This window comes from Apodemus sylvaticus, chromosome X (assembly GCF_947179515.1).
Source record: "Apodemus sylvaticus chromosome X, mApoSyl1.1, whole genome shotgun sequence".
Taxonomy (NCBI): Eukaryota; Metazoa; Chordata; class Mammalia; order Rodentia; family Muridae; genus Apodemus; species Apodemus sylvaticus.
Genome location: NC_067495.1, coordinates 14,788,892 through 14,801,308, shown reverse-complemented (window position 1 = coordinate 14,801,308; position 12,417 = coordinate 14,788,892). Strand labels below are relative to the sequence as shown.

The following is a 12,417-nucleotide window of genomic DNA, read 5'->3' as shown; positions in this document are numbered from 1 at the left end:
CAGGGAAGGGCAGTGGGCATGAGGGTGCAGGTGATGGGAACAGTCAGGGAAGGGCACTGGGCATGAGGGTGCAGGTGATGGGAACAGCCAGGGAAGGGCAGTGGGCATGAGGGTGCAGGTGATGGGAACAGCCAGGGAAGGGCAGTGGGCATGAGGGTGCAGGTGATAGGAACAGCCAGGGAAGGGCAGTGGGCATGAGGGTGCAGGTGATGGGAACAGTCAGGGAAGGGCACTGGGCATGAGGGTGCAGGTGATGGGAACAGCCAGGGAAGGGCAGTGGGCATGAGGGTGCATGTGATGGGAACAGTCAGGGAAGGGCAGTGGGCATGAGGGTGCAGGTGATAAGAACACCCATGGAAGGGCAGTGGACATGAGGGTGCAGGTGATGGGAACAGTCAGGGAAGGGCAGTGGGCATGAGGGTGCAGGTGATGGGAACAGTCAGGGAAGGGCACTGGGCATGAGTGTGCAGGTGATGGGAACAGCCAGGGAAGGGCAGTGGGGATGAGGCTGGAGGTGCTGGGAACAGCCAGGGAAGGGCAGTGGGTATGAGGGTGCAGGTGATGGGAACAGTCAGGGAAGGGCACTGGACATGAGGGTGCAGTTGATGGGACCAGTCTGGGAAGGGCAGTGGGCATGAGGGTGCAGGTGCTGGGAACAGCCAGGGAAGGGCAGTGGGCATGAGGATGCAGGTGATGGGAACAGTCAGAAAAGGGCAGTGGGCATGAGGGTGCAGGGGATGGGAACAGCCAGGGAAGGGCAGTGGGCATGAGGGTGCAGGTGCTCGGAACAGCTAGGGAAGGGCAGTTGGAATGAGGGTGCAGTTGATGGGACCAGTCAGGGAAGGGCAGTGGGCATGAGGGTGCAGGTGCTGGGAACAGCCAGGGAAGGGCAATGGGCATGAGGATGCAGGTGATGGGAACAGTCAGAAAAGGGCAGTGGGCATGAGGGTGCAGGGGATGGGAACAGCCAGGGAAGGGCAGTGGGCATGAGGGTGCAGGTGCTCGGAACAGCTAGGGAAGGGCAGTTGGAATGAGGGTGCAGTTGATGGGAACAGCCAGGGAAGGGCAGTGGGCATGAGGGTGCACGTGATGGGAACAGCCAGGGAAGGGAAGTGGGCATGACAATGCAGGTGATGGGAACAGCCAGGGAAGGGCAATGGGCATGAGGGTGCAGGTGATGGGAACTGCCAGGTTAGGGCAGTGGGCATGAGGTTGCAGGTGATGGGAACAGTCAGGGAAGGGCAGGGGCATGAGGGTTCAGGTGATGGGAACAGCCAGGGAAGGGCAGTGGCCATGAGGGTGCATGTGATGGGAACTGCCAGGGAAGGGCAGTGGGCATGAGGTTGCAGGTGATGGGAACAGTCAGGGAAGGCCAGTGGTCATGAGGGTGCAGGTGATGGGAACAGCCAGGGAAGGGCAGTGGGCATGAGGGTGTAGGTGCTGGGAACAGCCAGGGAAGGGCAGTGGGCATGAGGGTGCAGGTGATGGGAACATCCAGGGAAGGGCAGTGGGCATGAAGGTGCAGGTGATGGGAATAGCCAGGGAAGGGCATTGGGCATGAGGGTGCAGGTGATGGGAATAGCCAGGGAAGGGCAGTGGGGATGAGGGTGCAGGTGATGGGAACATCCAGGGAAGGGCAGTGGGCATGAGGGTGCAGGTGATGGGAATAGTCAGGGAAGGGCAGTGGGCATGAGGGTGCAGGTGATGGGAACAGTCAAGGAAGGGCACTGGACATGAGGGTGCAGGTGATGGGAACAGCCAGGGAAGGGCAGTGGGGATGAGGCTGGAGGTGCTGGGAACAGCCAGGGAAGGGCAATGGGCATGAGGGTGCAGGTGATGGGAACAATCAGGGAAGGGCACTGGACATGAGGGTGCAGTTGATGGGACCAGTCAGGGAAGGGCATTCAGCATGAGGGTGCAGGTGCTGGGAACCGCCAGGGAAGGGCAGTGGGCATGAGGGTGCAGGTGATGCGAACAGTCAGGGAAGGGCAGTGGGCATGAGGGTGCAGGTGCTGGGAACAGCCAGGGAAGGGCAATGGGCATGAGGGTGCAGGTGATGGGAACAGTCAGGGAAGGGTAGTGGGCATGAGGGTGCAGGTGATGGGAACAGCCAGGGAAGGGCAGTGAGCATTAGGGTGCAGGTGATGGGAACAGTCTGGGAAGGGCAGTGGGCATGAGGGTGCAGGTGATGGGAACAGCCAGGGAAAGGCAGTGGGCATGAGCGTGAAGGTGATGGGAACAGCCAGGGAAGGGCACTGGGCATGAGTGTGCAGGTGCTGGGAACAGCCAGGGAAGGGCAGTGGGTATGAGGGTGCAGGTTCTGGGAACAGCCAGGGAAGGGCATTGGGCATGAGTGTGCAGGTGATGGGAACAGCCAGGGAAGGGCAGTGGGCATGAGGGTGCCGGTGCTGGGAACAGCCAGGGAAGGGCAGTGGGCATGAGGGTGCAGTTGATGGGACCAGTCAGGGAAGGGCAGTGGGCATGAGGGTGCAGGTGCTGGGAACAGCCAGGGAAGGGCAGTGGGCATGAGGGTGCAGGTGATGGGAACAGTCAGGAAAGGGTAGTGGGCATGAGGGTGCAGGATATGGGAACAGACAGGGAAGGGCAGTGGGTATGAGGGTGCAGGTGATGGGAACAGTCAGGGAAGGGCAGTGGGCATGAGGGTGCAGTTGATGGGACCAGTCAGGGAAGGGCAGTGGGCATGAGGGTGCAGGTGCTGGGAACAGCCAGGGAAGGGCAGTGGGCATGAGGTTGCAGGTTCTGGGAACAGCAAGGGAAGGGCAGTGGGCATGAGGGTGCAGGTGATGGGAACAGCCAGGGAAGGGCAGTGGGCATGAGGGTGCACGTGATGGGAACAGCCAGGGAAGGGAAGTGGGCATGACAATGCAGGTGATGGGAACAGCCAGGGAAGGGCAGTGGGCATGAGGGTGCAGGTGATGGGAACTGCCAGGTTAGGGCAGTGGGCATGAGGTTGCAGGTGATGGATACAGTCATTGAAGGGCAGGGGCATGAGGGTTCAGGTGATGGGAACAGCCATGGAAGGGCAGTGGGCATGAGGGTGCAGGTGCTGGGAACAGCCAGGGAAGGGCAGTGGGCATGAGGGTGCAGGTGATGGAAGCAGCCAGGGAAGGGCAGTGGGCATGAGGGTGCAGGTGATGGGAACAGCCAGGGAAGGGCAGTGGGAATGAGGGTGCAGGTGATGGGAACTGCCAGGGAAGGGCAGTGGGCATGAGGGTGCAGGTGATGGGAACATCCAGGGAAGGGCAGTGGGCATGAAGGTGCAGGTGATGGGAATAACCAGGGAAGGGCAGTGGGCATGAGGGTGCAGGTGATGGGAATAGCCAGGGAAGGGCAGTGGGCATGAGGGTGCAGGTAATGGGAATAGCCAGGGAAGGGCAGTGGGCATGAGGGTGCAGGTGATGGGAACAGCCAGGGAAGGGCAATGGGCATGAGGGTGCAGGGGATGGGAATAGTCAGGGAAGGGCAGTGGGCATGAAGGTGCAGGTGATGGGAACAGTCAAGGAAGGGCACTGGACATGAGGGTGCAGGTGATGGGAACAGCCAGGGAAGGGCAGTGGGGATGAGGCTGGAGGTGCTGGGAACAGCCAGGGAAGGGCAGTGGGCATGAGGGTGCAGGTGATGGGAACAGTCAGGGAAGGGCACTGAACATGAGGGTGCAGTTGATGGGACCAGTCAGGGAAGGGCAGTGGGCATGAGGGTGCATGTGATGGGAACTGCCAGGGAGGGCAGTGGGCATGAGGGTGCAGGTGATAGGAACAGTCAGGGAAGGGCAGTGGGCATGAGGGTGCAGGTGCTGGGAACAGCCAGGGAAGGGCAGTGGGCATGAGGGTGCAGGTGATGGGAACAGTCAAGGAAGGGCAGTGGGCATGAGGGTGCAGGTGATGGGAACAGTCAGGGAAGGGCAGTGGGCATGAGGGTGCAGTTGATGGGACCAGTCAGGGAAGGGCAGTGGGCATGAGGGTGCAGGTGCTGGGAACAGCCAGGGAAGGGCAGTGGGCATGAGGGTGCAGGTGATGGGAACAGCCAGGGAAGGGCAGTGGGCATGAGGGTGCAGGTGCTGGGAACAGCCAGGGAAGGGCAGTGGGCATGAGGGTGCAGGTGATGGGAACAGCCAGGGAAGGGCAGTGGGCATGAGGGTGCAGGTGATGGGAACAGCCAGGGAAGGGCAGTGGGCATGACAATGCAGGTGATGGGAACAGCCAGGAAAGGGCAATGGGCATGAGGGTGCAGGTGATGGGAACAGTCAGGGAAGGGCACTGGACATGAGGGTGCAGTTGATGGGACCAGTCAGGGAAGGGCAGTGGGCATGAGGGTGCATGTGATGGGAACTGCCAGGGAGGGCAGTGGGCATGAGGGTGCAGGTGATGGGACCAGTCAGGGAAGGGCAGTGGGCATGAGGGTGCAGGTGATGGGAACAGCCAGGGAAAGGCAGTGGGCATGAGGGTGCAGTTGATGGGACCAGTCAGGGAAGGGCAGTGGGCATGAGGGTGCAGGTGCTGGGAACAGCCAGGGAAGGGCAGTGGGCATGAAAGTGCAGGTGATGGGAACAGTCAGGGAAGGGCACTGGACATGAGGGTGCAGTTGATGGGACCAGTCAGGGAAGGGCAGTGGGCATGAGGGTGCATGTGATGGGAACTGCCAGGGATGGCAGAGGGCATGAGGGTGCAGGTGATGGGAACAGTCAGGGAAGGGCAGTGGGCATGAGGGTGCAGGTGCTGGGAACAGCCAGGGAAGGGCAGTGGGCATGAGGGTGCAGGTGATGGGAACAGTCAGGGAAGGGCAGTGGGCATGAGGGTGCAGGTGATGGGAACAGTCAGGGAAGGGCAGTGGGCATGAGGGTGCAGTTGATGGGACCAGTAAGGGAAGGGCAGTGGGCATGAGGGTGCAGGTGCTGGGAACAGCCAGGGAAGGGCAGTGGGCATGAGGGTGCAGGTGCTGAGAACAGCCAGGGAAGGGCAGTGGGCAAGAGGGTGCAGGTGCTGGGAACAGCCAGGGAAGGGCAGTGGGCACGAGGGTGCAGGTGATGGGAACAGCCAGGGAAGGGCAGTGGGCATGAGGGTGCAGGTGATGGGAACAGCCAGGGAAGGGCAGTGGGCATGACAATGCAGGTGATGGGAACAGCCAGGAAAGGGCAATGGGCATGAGGGTGCCGGTGATGGGAACAGTCAGGGAAGGGCACTGGACATGAGGGTGCAGTTGATGGGACCAGTCAGGGAAGGGCAGTGGGCATGAGGGTGCATGTGATGGGAACTGCCAGGGAGGGCAGTGGGCATGAGGGTGCAGGTGATGGGAACAGTCAGGGAAGGGCAGTGGGCATGAGGGTGCAGGTGATGGGAACAGCCAGGGAAAGGCAGTGGGCATGAGGGTGCAGTTGATGGGACCAGTCAGGGAAGGGCAGTGGGCATGAGGGTGCAGGTGCTGGGAACAGCCAGGGAAGGGCAGTGGGCATGAGGGTGCAGGTGATGGGAACAGTCAGGAAAGGGTAGTGGGCATGAGGGTGCAGGATATGGGAACAGCCAGGGAAGGGCAGTGGGTATGAGGGTGCAGGTGATGGGAACACTCAGGGAAGGGCAGTGGGCATGAGGGTGCAGTTGATGGGACCAGTCAGGGAAGGGCAGTGGGCATGAGGGTGCAGGTGCTGGGAACAGCCAGGGAAGGATAGTGGGCATGAGGTTGCAGGTTTTGGGAACAGCAAGGGAAGGGCAGTGGGCATGAGGGTGCAGGTGATGGGAACAGCCAGGGAAGGGCAGTGGGCATGAGGGTGCACGTGATGGGAACAGCCAGGGAAGGGAAGTGGGCATGACAATGCAGGTGATGGGAACAGCCAGGGAAGGGCAGTGGGCATGAGGGTGCAGGTGATGGGAACTGCCAGGTTAGGGCAGTGGGCATGAGGTTGCAGGTGATGGGAACAGTCAGGGAAGGGCAGGGGCATGAGGGTTCAGGTGATGGGAACAGCCATGGAAGGGCAGTGGGCATGAGGGTGCATGTGATGGGAACTGCCAGGGAAGGGCAGTGGGCATGAGGTCGCAGGTGATGGGAACAGTCAGGGAAGGCCAGTGGTCATGAGGGTGCAGGTGATGGGAACAGCCAGGGAAGCGCAGTGGGCATGAGGGTGTAGGTGCTGGGAACAGCCAGGGAAGGGCAGTGGACATGAGGGTGCAGGTGATGGGAACATCCAGGGAAGGGCAGTGGGCATGAAGGTGCAGGTGATGGGAATAGCCAGGGAAGGGCATTGGGCATGAGGGTGCAGGTGATGGGAATAGCCAGGGAAGGGCAGTGGGGATGAGGGTGCAGGTGATGGGAACATCCAGGGAAGGGCAGTGGGCATGAGGGTGCAGGTGATGGGAACAGCCAGGGAAGGGCAGTGGGCATGAGGGTGCAGGTGATGGGAACAGTCATGGAAGGGCAGTGGGCATGAGGGTGCAGGTGATGGGAACAGCCAGGGAAGGGCAGTGGACATGAGGGTGCATGTGATGGGAACAGCCAGGGAAGGGCAGTGGGCATGAGGGTGCAGGTGATGGGAACATCCAGGGAAGGGCAGTGGGCATGAGGGTGCAGGTTCTGGGAACAGCCAGGGAAGGGCAGTGGGCATGAGGGTGCAGGTGATGGGAACAGCCAGGGAAGGGGAGTGGGCATGAGGGTACAGGTTCTGGAAACAGCCAGGGAAGGGCAGTGGGCATGAGGGTGCAGGTGATGGGAACAGCCAGGGAAGGGCAGTGGGCATGAGGGTGCACGTGATGGGAACAGCCAAGGAAGGGAAGTGGGCATGACAATAAAGGTGATGGGAACAGCCAGGGAAGGGCAGTGGGCATGAGGGTGCAGGTGATGGGAACTGCCAGGGAAGGGCAGTGGGCATGAGGTTGCAGGTGATGGGAACAGTCAGGGAAGGGCAGGGGCATGAGGGTTCAGATGATGGGAACAGCCAGGGAAAGGCTGGTGGCATGAGTGTGCAGGTGATGGGAACAGCCAGGGAAGGGCAGTGGACATGAGGGTGCAGGTGCTGGGAACAGCCAGGGAAGGGCAGTGGGCATGAGCGAGCGGGTGATGGGAACAGCCAGGGAAGGGCAGTGGGCATGAGGGTACAGGTGATGGGAACAGCCAGGGAAGGGCAGTGGGCATGAGGGTGCAGGTGCTGGGAACAGCCAGGGAAAGGCAGTGGGCATGAGGGTGCAGTTGATGGGACCAGTCAGGGAAGGGCAGTGGGCATGAGGGTGCAGGTGATGGGAACAGCCAGGGAAAGGCAGTGGGCATGAGGGTGCAGTTGATGGGACCAGTCAGGGAAGGGCAGTGGGCATGAGGGTGCAGGTGCTGGGAACAGCCAGGGAAGGGCAGTGGGCATGAGGGTGCAGGTGATGGGAACAGTCAGGGAAGGGCACTGGACATGAGGGTGCAGTTGATGGGACCAGTCAGGGAAGGGCAGTGGGCATGAGGGTGCATGTGATGGGAACTGCCAGGGAGGGCAGAGGGCATGAGGGTGCAGGTGATGGGAACAGTCAGGGAAGGGCAGTGGGCATGAGGGTGCAGGTGCTGGGAACAGCCAGGGAAGGGCAGTGGGCATGAGGGTGCAGGTGATGGGAACAGTCAGGGAAGGGCAGTGGGCATGAGGGTGCAGGTGATGGGAACAGTCAGGGAAGGGCAGTGGGCATGAGGGTGCAGTTGATGGGACCAGTCAGGGAAGGGCAGTGGGCATGAGGGTGCAGGTGCTGGGAACAGCCAGGGAAGGGCAGTGGGCATGAGGGTGCAGGTGCTGAGAACAGCCAGGGAAGGGCAGTGGGCATGAGGGTGCAGGTGCTGGGAACAGCCAGGGAAGGGCAGTGGGCACGAGGGTGCAGGTGATGGGAACAGCCAGGGAAGGGCAGTGGGCATGAGGGTGCAGGTGATGGGAACAGCCAGGGAAGGGCAGTGGGCATGACAATGCAGGTGATGGGAACAGCCAGGAAAGGGCAATGGGCATGAGGGTGCAGGTGATGGGAACAGTCAGGGAAGGGCACTGGACATGAGGGTGCAGTTGATGGGACCAGTCAGGGAAGGGCAGTGGGCATGAGGGTGCATGTGATGGGAACTGCCAGGGAGGGCAGTGGGCATGAGGGTGCAGGTGATGGGAACAGTCAGGGAAGGGCAGTGGGCATGAGGGTGCAGGTGATGGGAACAGCCAGGGAAAGGCAGTGGGCATGAGGGTGCAGTTGATGGGACCAGTCAGGGAAGGGCAGTGGGCATGAGGTTGCAGGTTTTGGGAACAGCAAGGGAAGGGCAGTGGACATGAGGGTGCAGGTGCTGGGAACAGCCAGGGAAGGGCAGTGGGCATGAGGGTGCAAGTGATGGGAACAGTCAGGAAAGGGTAGTGGGCATGAGGGTGCAGGATATGGGAACAGCCACGGAAGGGCAGTGGGTATGAGGGTGCAGGTGATGTGAACACTCAGGGAAGGGCAGTGGGCATGAGGGTGCAGTTGATGGGACCAGTCAGGGAAGGGCAGTGGGCATGAGGGTGCAGGTGCTGGGAACAGCCAGGGAAGGGCAGTGGGCATGAGGTTGCAGGTTTTGGGAACAGCAAGGGAAGGGCAGTGGGCATGAGGGTGCAGGTGATGGGAACAGCCAGGGAAGGGCAGTGGGCATGAGGGTGCACGTGATGGGAACAGCCAGGGAAGGGAAGTGGGCATGACAATGCAGGTGATGGGAACAGCCAGGGAAGGGCAGTGGGCATGAGGGTGCAGGTGATGGGAACTGCCAGGTTAGGGCAGTGGGCATGAGGTTGCAGGTGATGGGAACAGTCAGGGAAGGGCAGGGGCATGAGGGTTCAGGTGATGGGAACAGCCAGGGAAGGGCAGTGGGCATGAGGGTGCAGGTGATGGGAACAGTCAGGGAAGGGCACTGGACATGAGGGTGCAGTTGATGGGACCAGTCAGGGAAGGGCAGTGGGCATGAGGGTGCGTGTGATGGGAACTGCCAGGGAGGGCAGTGGGCATGAGGGTGCAGGTGATAGGAACAGTCAGGGAAGGGCAGTGGGCATGAGGGTGCAGGTGCTGGGAACAGCCAGGGAAGGGCAGTGGGCATGAGGGTGCAGGTGATGGGAACAGTCAAGGAAGGGCAGTGGGCATGAGGGTGCAGGTGATGGGAACAGTCAGGGAAGGGCAGTGGGCATGAGGGTGCAGTTGATGGGACCAGTCAGGGAAGGGCAGTGGGCATGAGGGTGCAGGTGCTGGGAACAGCCAGGGAAGGGCAGTGGGCATGAGGGTGCAGGTGATGGGAACAGCCAGGGAAGGGCAGTGGGCATGAGGGTGCACGTGATGGGAACAGCCAGGGAAGGGAAGTGGGCATGACAATGCAGGTGATGGGAACAGCCAGGGAAGGGCAGTGGGCATGAGGGTGCAGGTGATGGGAACTGCCAGGTTAGGGCAGTGGGCATGAGGTTGCAGGTGATGGGAACAGTCAGGGAAGGGCAGGGGCATGAGGGTTCAGGTGATGGGAACAGCCATGGAAGGGCAGTGGGCATGAGGGTGCATGTGATGGGAACTGCCAGGGAAGGGCAGTGGGCATGAGGTTGCAGGTGATGGGAACAGTCAGGGAAGGCCAGTGGTCATGAGGGTGCAGGTGATGGGAACAGCCAGGGAAGGGCAGTGGGCATGAGGGTGTAGGTGCTGGGAACAGCCAGGGAAGGGCAGTGGACATGAGGGTGCAGGTGATGGGAACATCCAGGGAAGGGCAGTGGGCATGAAGGTGCAGGTGATGGGAATAGCCAGGGAAGGGCAGTGGGCATGAGGGTGCAGGTGATGGGAACAGCCAGGGAAGGGCAGTGGGCATGAGGGTGCAGGTGATGGGAACAGCCAGGGAAGGGCAGTGGGCATGAGGGTGCAGGTGATGGGAACAGCCAGGGAAGGGCAGTGGGCATGAGGGTGCAGGTGATGGGAACAGTCAGGGAAGGGCAGTGGGCATGAGGGTGCAGGTGATGGGAACAGCCAGGGAAGGGCAGTGGACATGAGGGTGCAGGTGATGGGAACAGCCAGGGAAGGGCAGTGGGCATGAGGGTGCAGGTGATGGGAACAGCCAGGGAAGGGCAGTGGGCATGAGGGTGCACGTGATGGGAACAGCCAAGGAAGGGAAGTGGGCATGACAATGCAGGTGATGGGAACAGCCAGGGAAGGGCAGTGGGCATGAGGGTGCAGGTGATGGGAACTGCCAGGGAAGGGCAGTGGGCATGAGGTTGCAGGTGATGGGAACAGTCAGAGAAGGGCAGGGGCATGAGGGTTCAGATGATGGGAACAGCCAGGGAAGGGCAGTGGGCATGAGTGTGCAGGTGATGGGAACAGCCAGGGAAGGGCAGTGGGCATGAGCGTGCAGGTGCTGGGAACAGCCAGGGAAGGGCAGTGGGCATGAGCGAGCGGGTGATGGGAACAGCCAGGGAAGGGCAGTGGGCATGAGGGTACAGGTGATGGGAACAGCCAGGGAAGGGCAGTGGGCATGAGTGTGCAGGTGCTGGGAACAGCCAGGGAAGTGCAATGGGCATGAGGGTGCAGGTGATGGGAACAGTCAGGGAAGGGCACTGGACATGAGGGTGCAGTTGATGGGACCAGTCAGGGAAGGGCAGTGGGCATGAGGGTGCATGTGATGGGAACTGCCAGGGAGGGCAGTGGGCATGAGGGTGCAGGTGATAGGAACAGTCAGGGTAGGGCAGTGGGCATGAGGGTGCAGGTGCTGGGAACAGCCAGGGAAGGGCAGTGGGCATGAGGGTGCAGGTGATGGGAACAGTCAAGGAAGGGCAGTGGGCATGAGGGTGCAGGTGATGGGAACAGTCAGGGAAGGGCAGTGGGCATGAGGGTGCAGTTGATGGGACCAGTCAGGGAAGGGCAGTGGGCATGAGGGTGCAGGTGCTGGGAACAGCCAGGGAAGGGCAGTGGGCATGAGGGTGCAGGTGATGGGAACAGCCAGGGAAGGGCAGTGGGCATGAGGGTGCAGGTGCTGGGAACAGCCAGGGAAAGGCAGTGGGCATGAGGGTGCAGTTGATGGGACCAGTCAGGGAAGGGCAGTGGGCATGAGGGTGCAGGTGATGGGAACAGCCAGGGAAAGGCAGTGGGCATGAGGGTGCAGTTGATGGGACCAGTCAGGGAAGGGCAGTGGGCATGAGGGTGCAGGTGCTGGGAACAGCCAGGGAAGGGCAGTGGGCATGAGGGTGCAGGTGATGGGAACAGTCAGGGAAGGGCACTGGACATGAGGGTGCAGTTGATGGGACCAGTCAGGGAAGGGCAGTGGGCATGAGGGTGCATGTGATGGGAACTGCCAGGGAGGGCAGAGGGCATGAGGGTGCAGGTGATGGGAACAGTCAGGGAAGGGCAGTGGGCATGAGGGTGCAGGTGCTGGGAACAGCCAGGGAAGGGCAGTGGGCATGAGGGTGCAGGTGATGGGAACAGTCAGGGAAGGGCAGTGGGCATGAGGGTGCAGGTGATGGGAACAGTCAGGGAAGGGCAGTGGGCATGAGGGTGCAGTTGATGGGACCAGTCAGGGAAGGGCAGTGGGCATGAGGGTGCAGGTGCTGGGAACAGCCAGGGAAAGGCAGTGGGCATGAGGGTGCAGGTGCTGAGAACAGCCAGGGAAGGGCAGTGGGCATGAGGGTGCAGGTGCTGGGAACAGCCAGGGAAGGGCAGTGGGCACGAGGGTGCAGGTGATGGGAACAGCCAGGGAAGGGCAGTGGGCATGAGGGTGCAGGTGATGGGAACAGCCAGGGAAGGGCAGTGGGCATGACAATGCAGGTGATGGGAACAGCCAGGAAAGGGCAATGGGCATGAGGGTGCAGGTGATGGGAACAGTCAGGGAAGGGCACTGGACATGAGGGTGCAGTTGATGGGACCAGTCAGGGAAGGGCAGTGGGCATGAGGGTGCAGGTGATGGGAACAGTCAAGGAAGGGCAGTGGGCATGAGGGTGCAGGTGATGAGAACATCCAAGGAAGGGCAGTGGGCATGAGGGTACAGGTGATGGGAACAGTCAGGGAAGGGCAGTGGGCATGAGGGTGCAGGTGATGGGAACAGTCAGGGAAGGGCACTGGGCATGAGGGTGCAGGTGATGGGAACAGCCAGGGAAGGGCAGTGGGCATGAGGGTGCAGGTGATGGGAACAGCCAGGGAAGGGCAGTGGGCATGAGGGTGCAGGTGATAGGAACAGCCAGGGAAGGGCAGTGGGCATGAGGGTGCAGGTGATGGGAACAGTCAGGGAAGGGCACTGGGCATGAGGGTGCAGGTGATGGGAACAGCCAGGGAAGGGCAGTGGGCATGAGGGTGCAGGTGATGGGAACAGTCAGGGAAGGGCAGTGGGCATGAGGGTGCAGGTGATAAGAACACCCATGGAAGGGCAGTGGACATGAGGGTGCAGGTGATGGGAACAGTCAGGGAAGGGCAGTGGGCATGAGGG

General features: G+C 61.4%; 1 long non-coding RNA gene across 1 annotated transcript in view; it reads left to right on the top strand.

Moving 5' to 3' along the window:
- The window catches only part of LOC127674785 (uncharacterized), a 395,391-nt gene that overhangs the window by 361,862 nt on the left and 21,112 nt on the right, over positions 1-12,417 (top strand). The window contains exons 3-8 of the long non-coding RNA XR_007975361.1: positions 31-206; positions 3,505-4,207; positions 5,086-5,129; positions 7,898-8,336; positions 10,884-11,191; positions 11,587-12,202. This is a non-coding gene — a long non-coding RNA (uncharacterized LOC127674785). The remainder of the gene's footprint in view (positions 1-30; positions 207-3,504; positions 4,208-5,085; positions 5,130-7,897; positions 8,337-10,883; positions 11,192-11,586; positions 12,203-12,417) is intronic.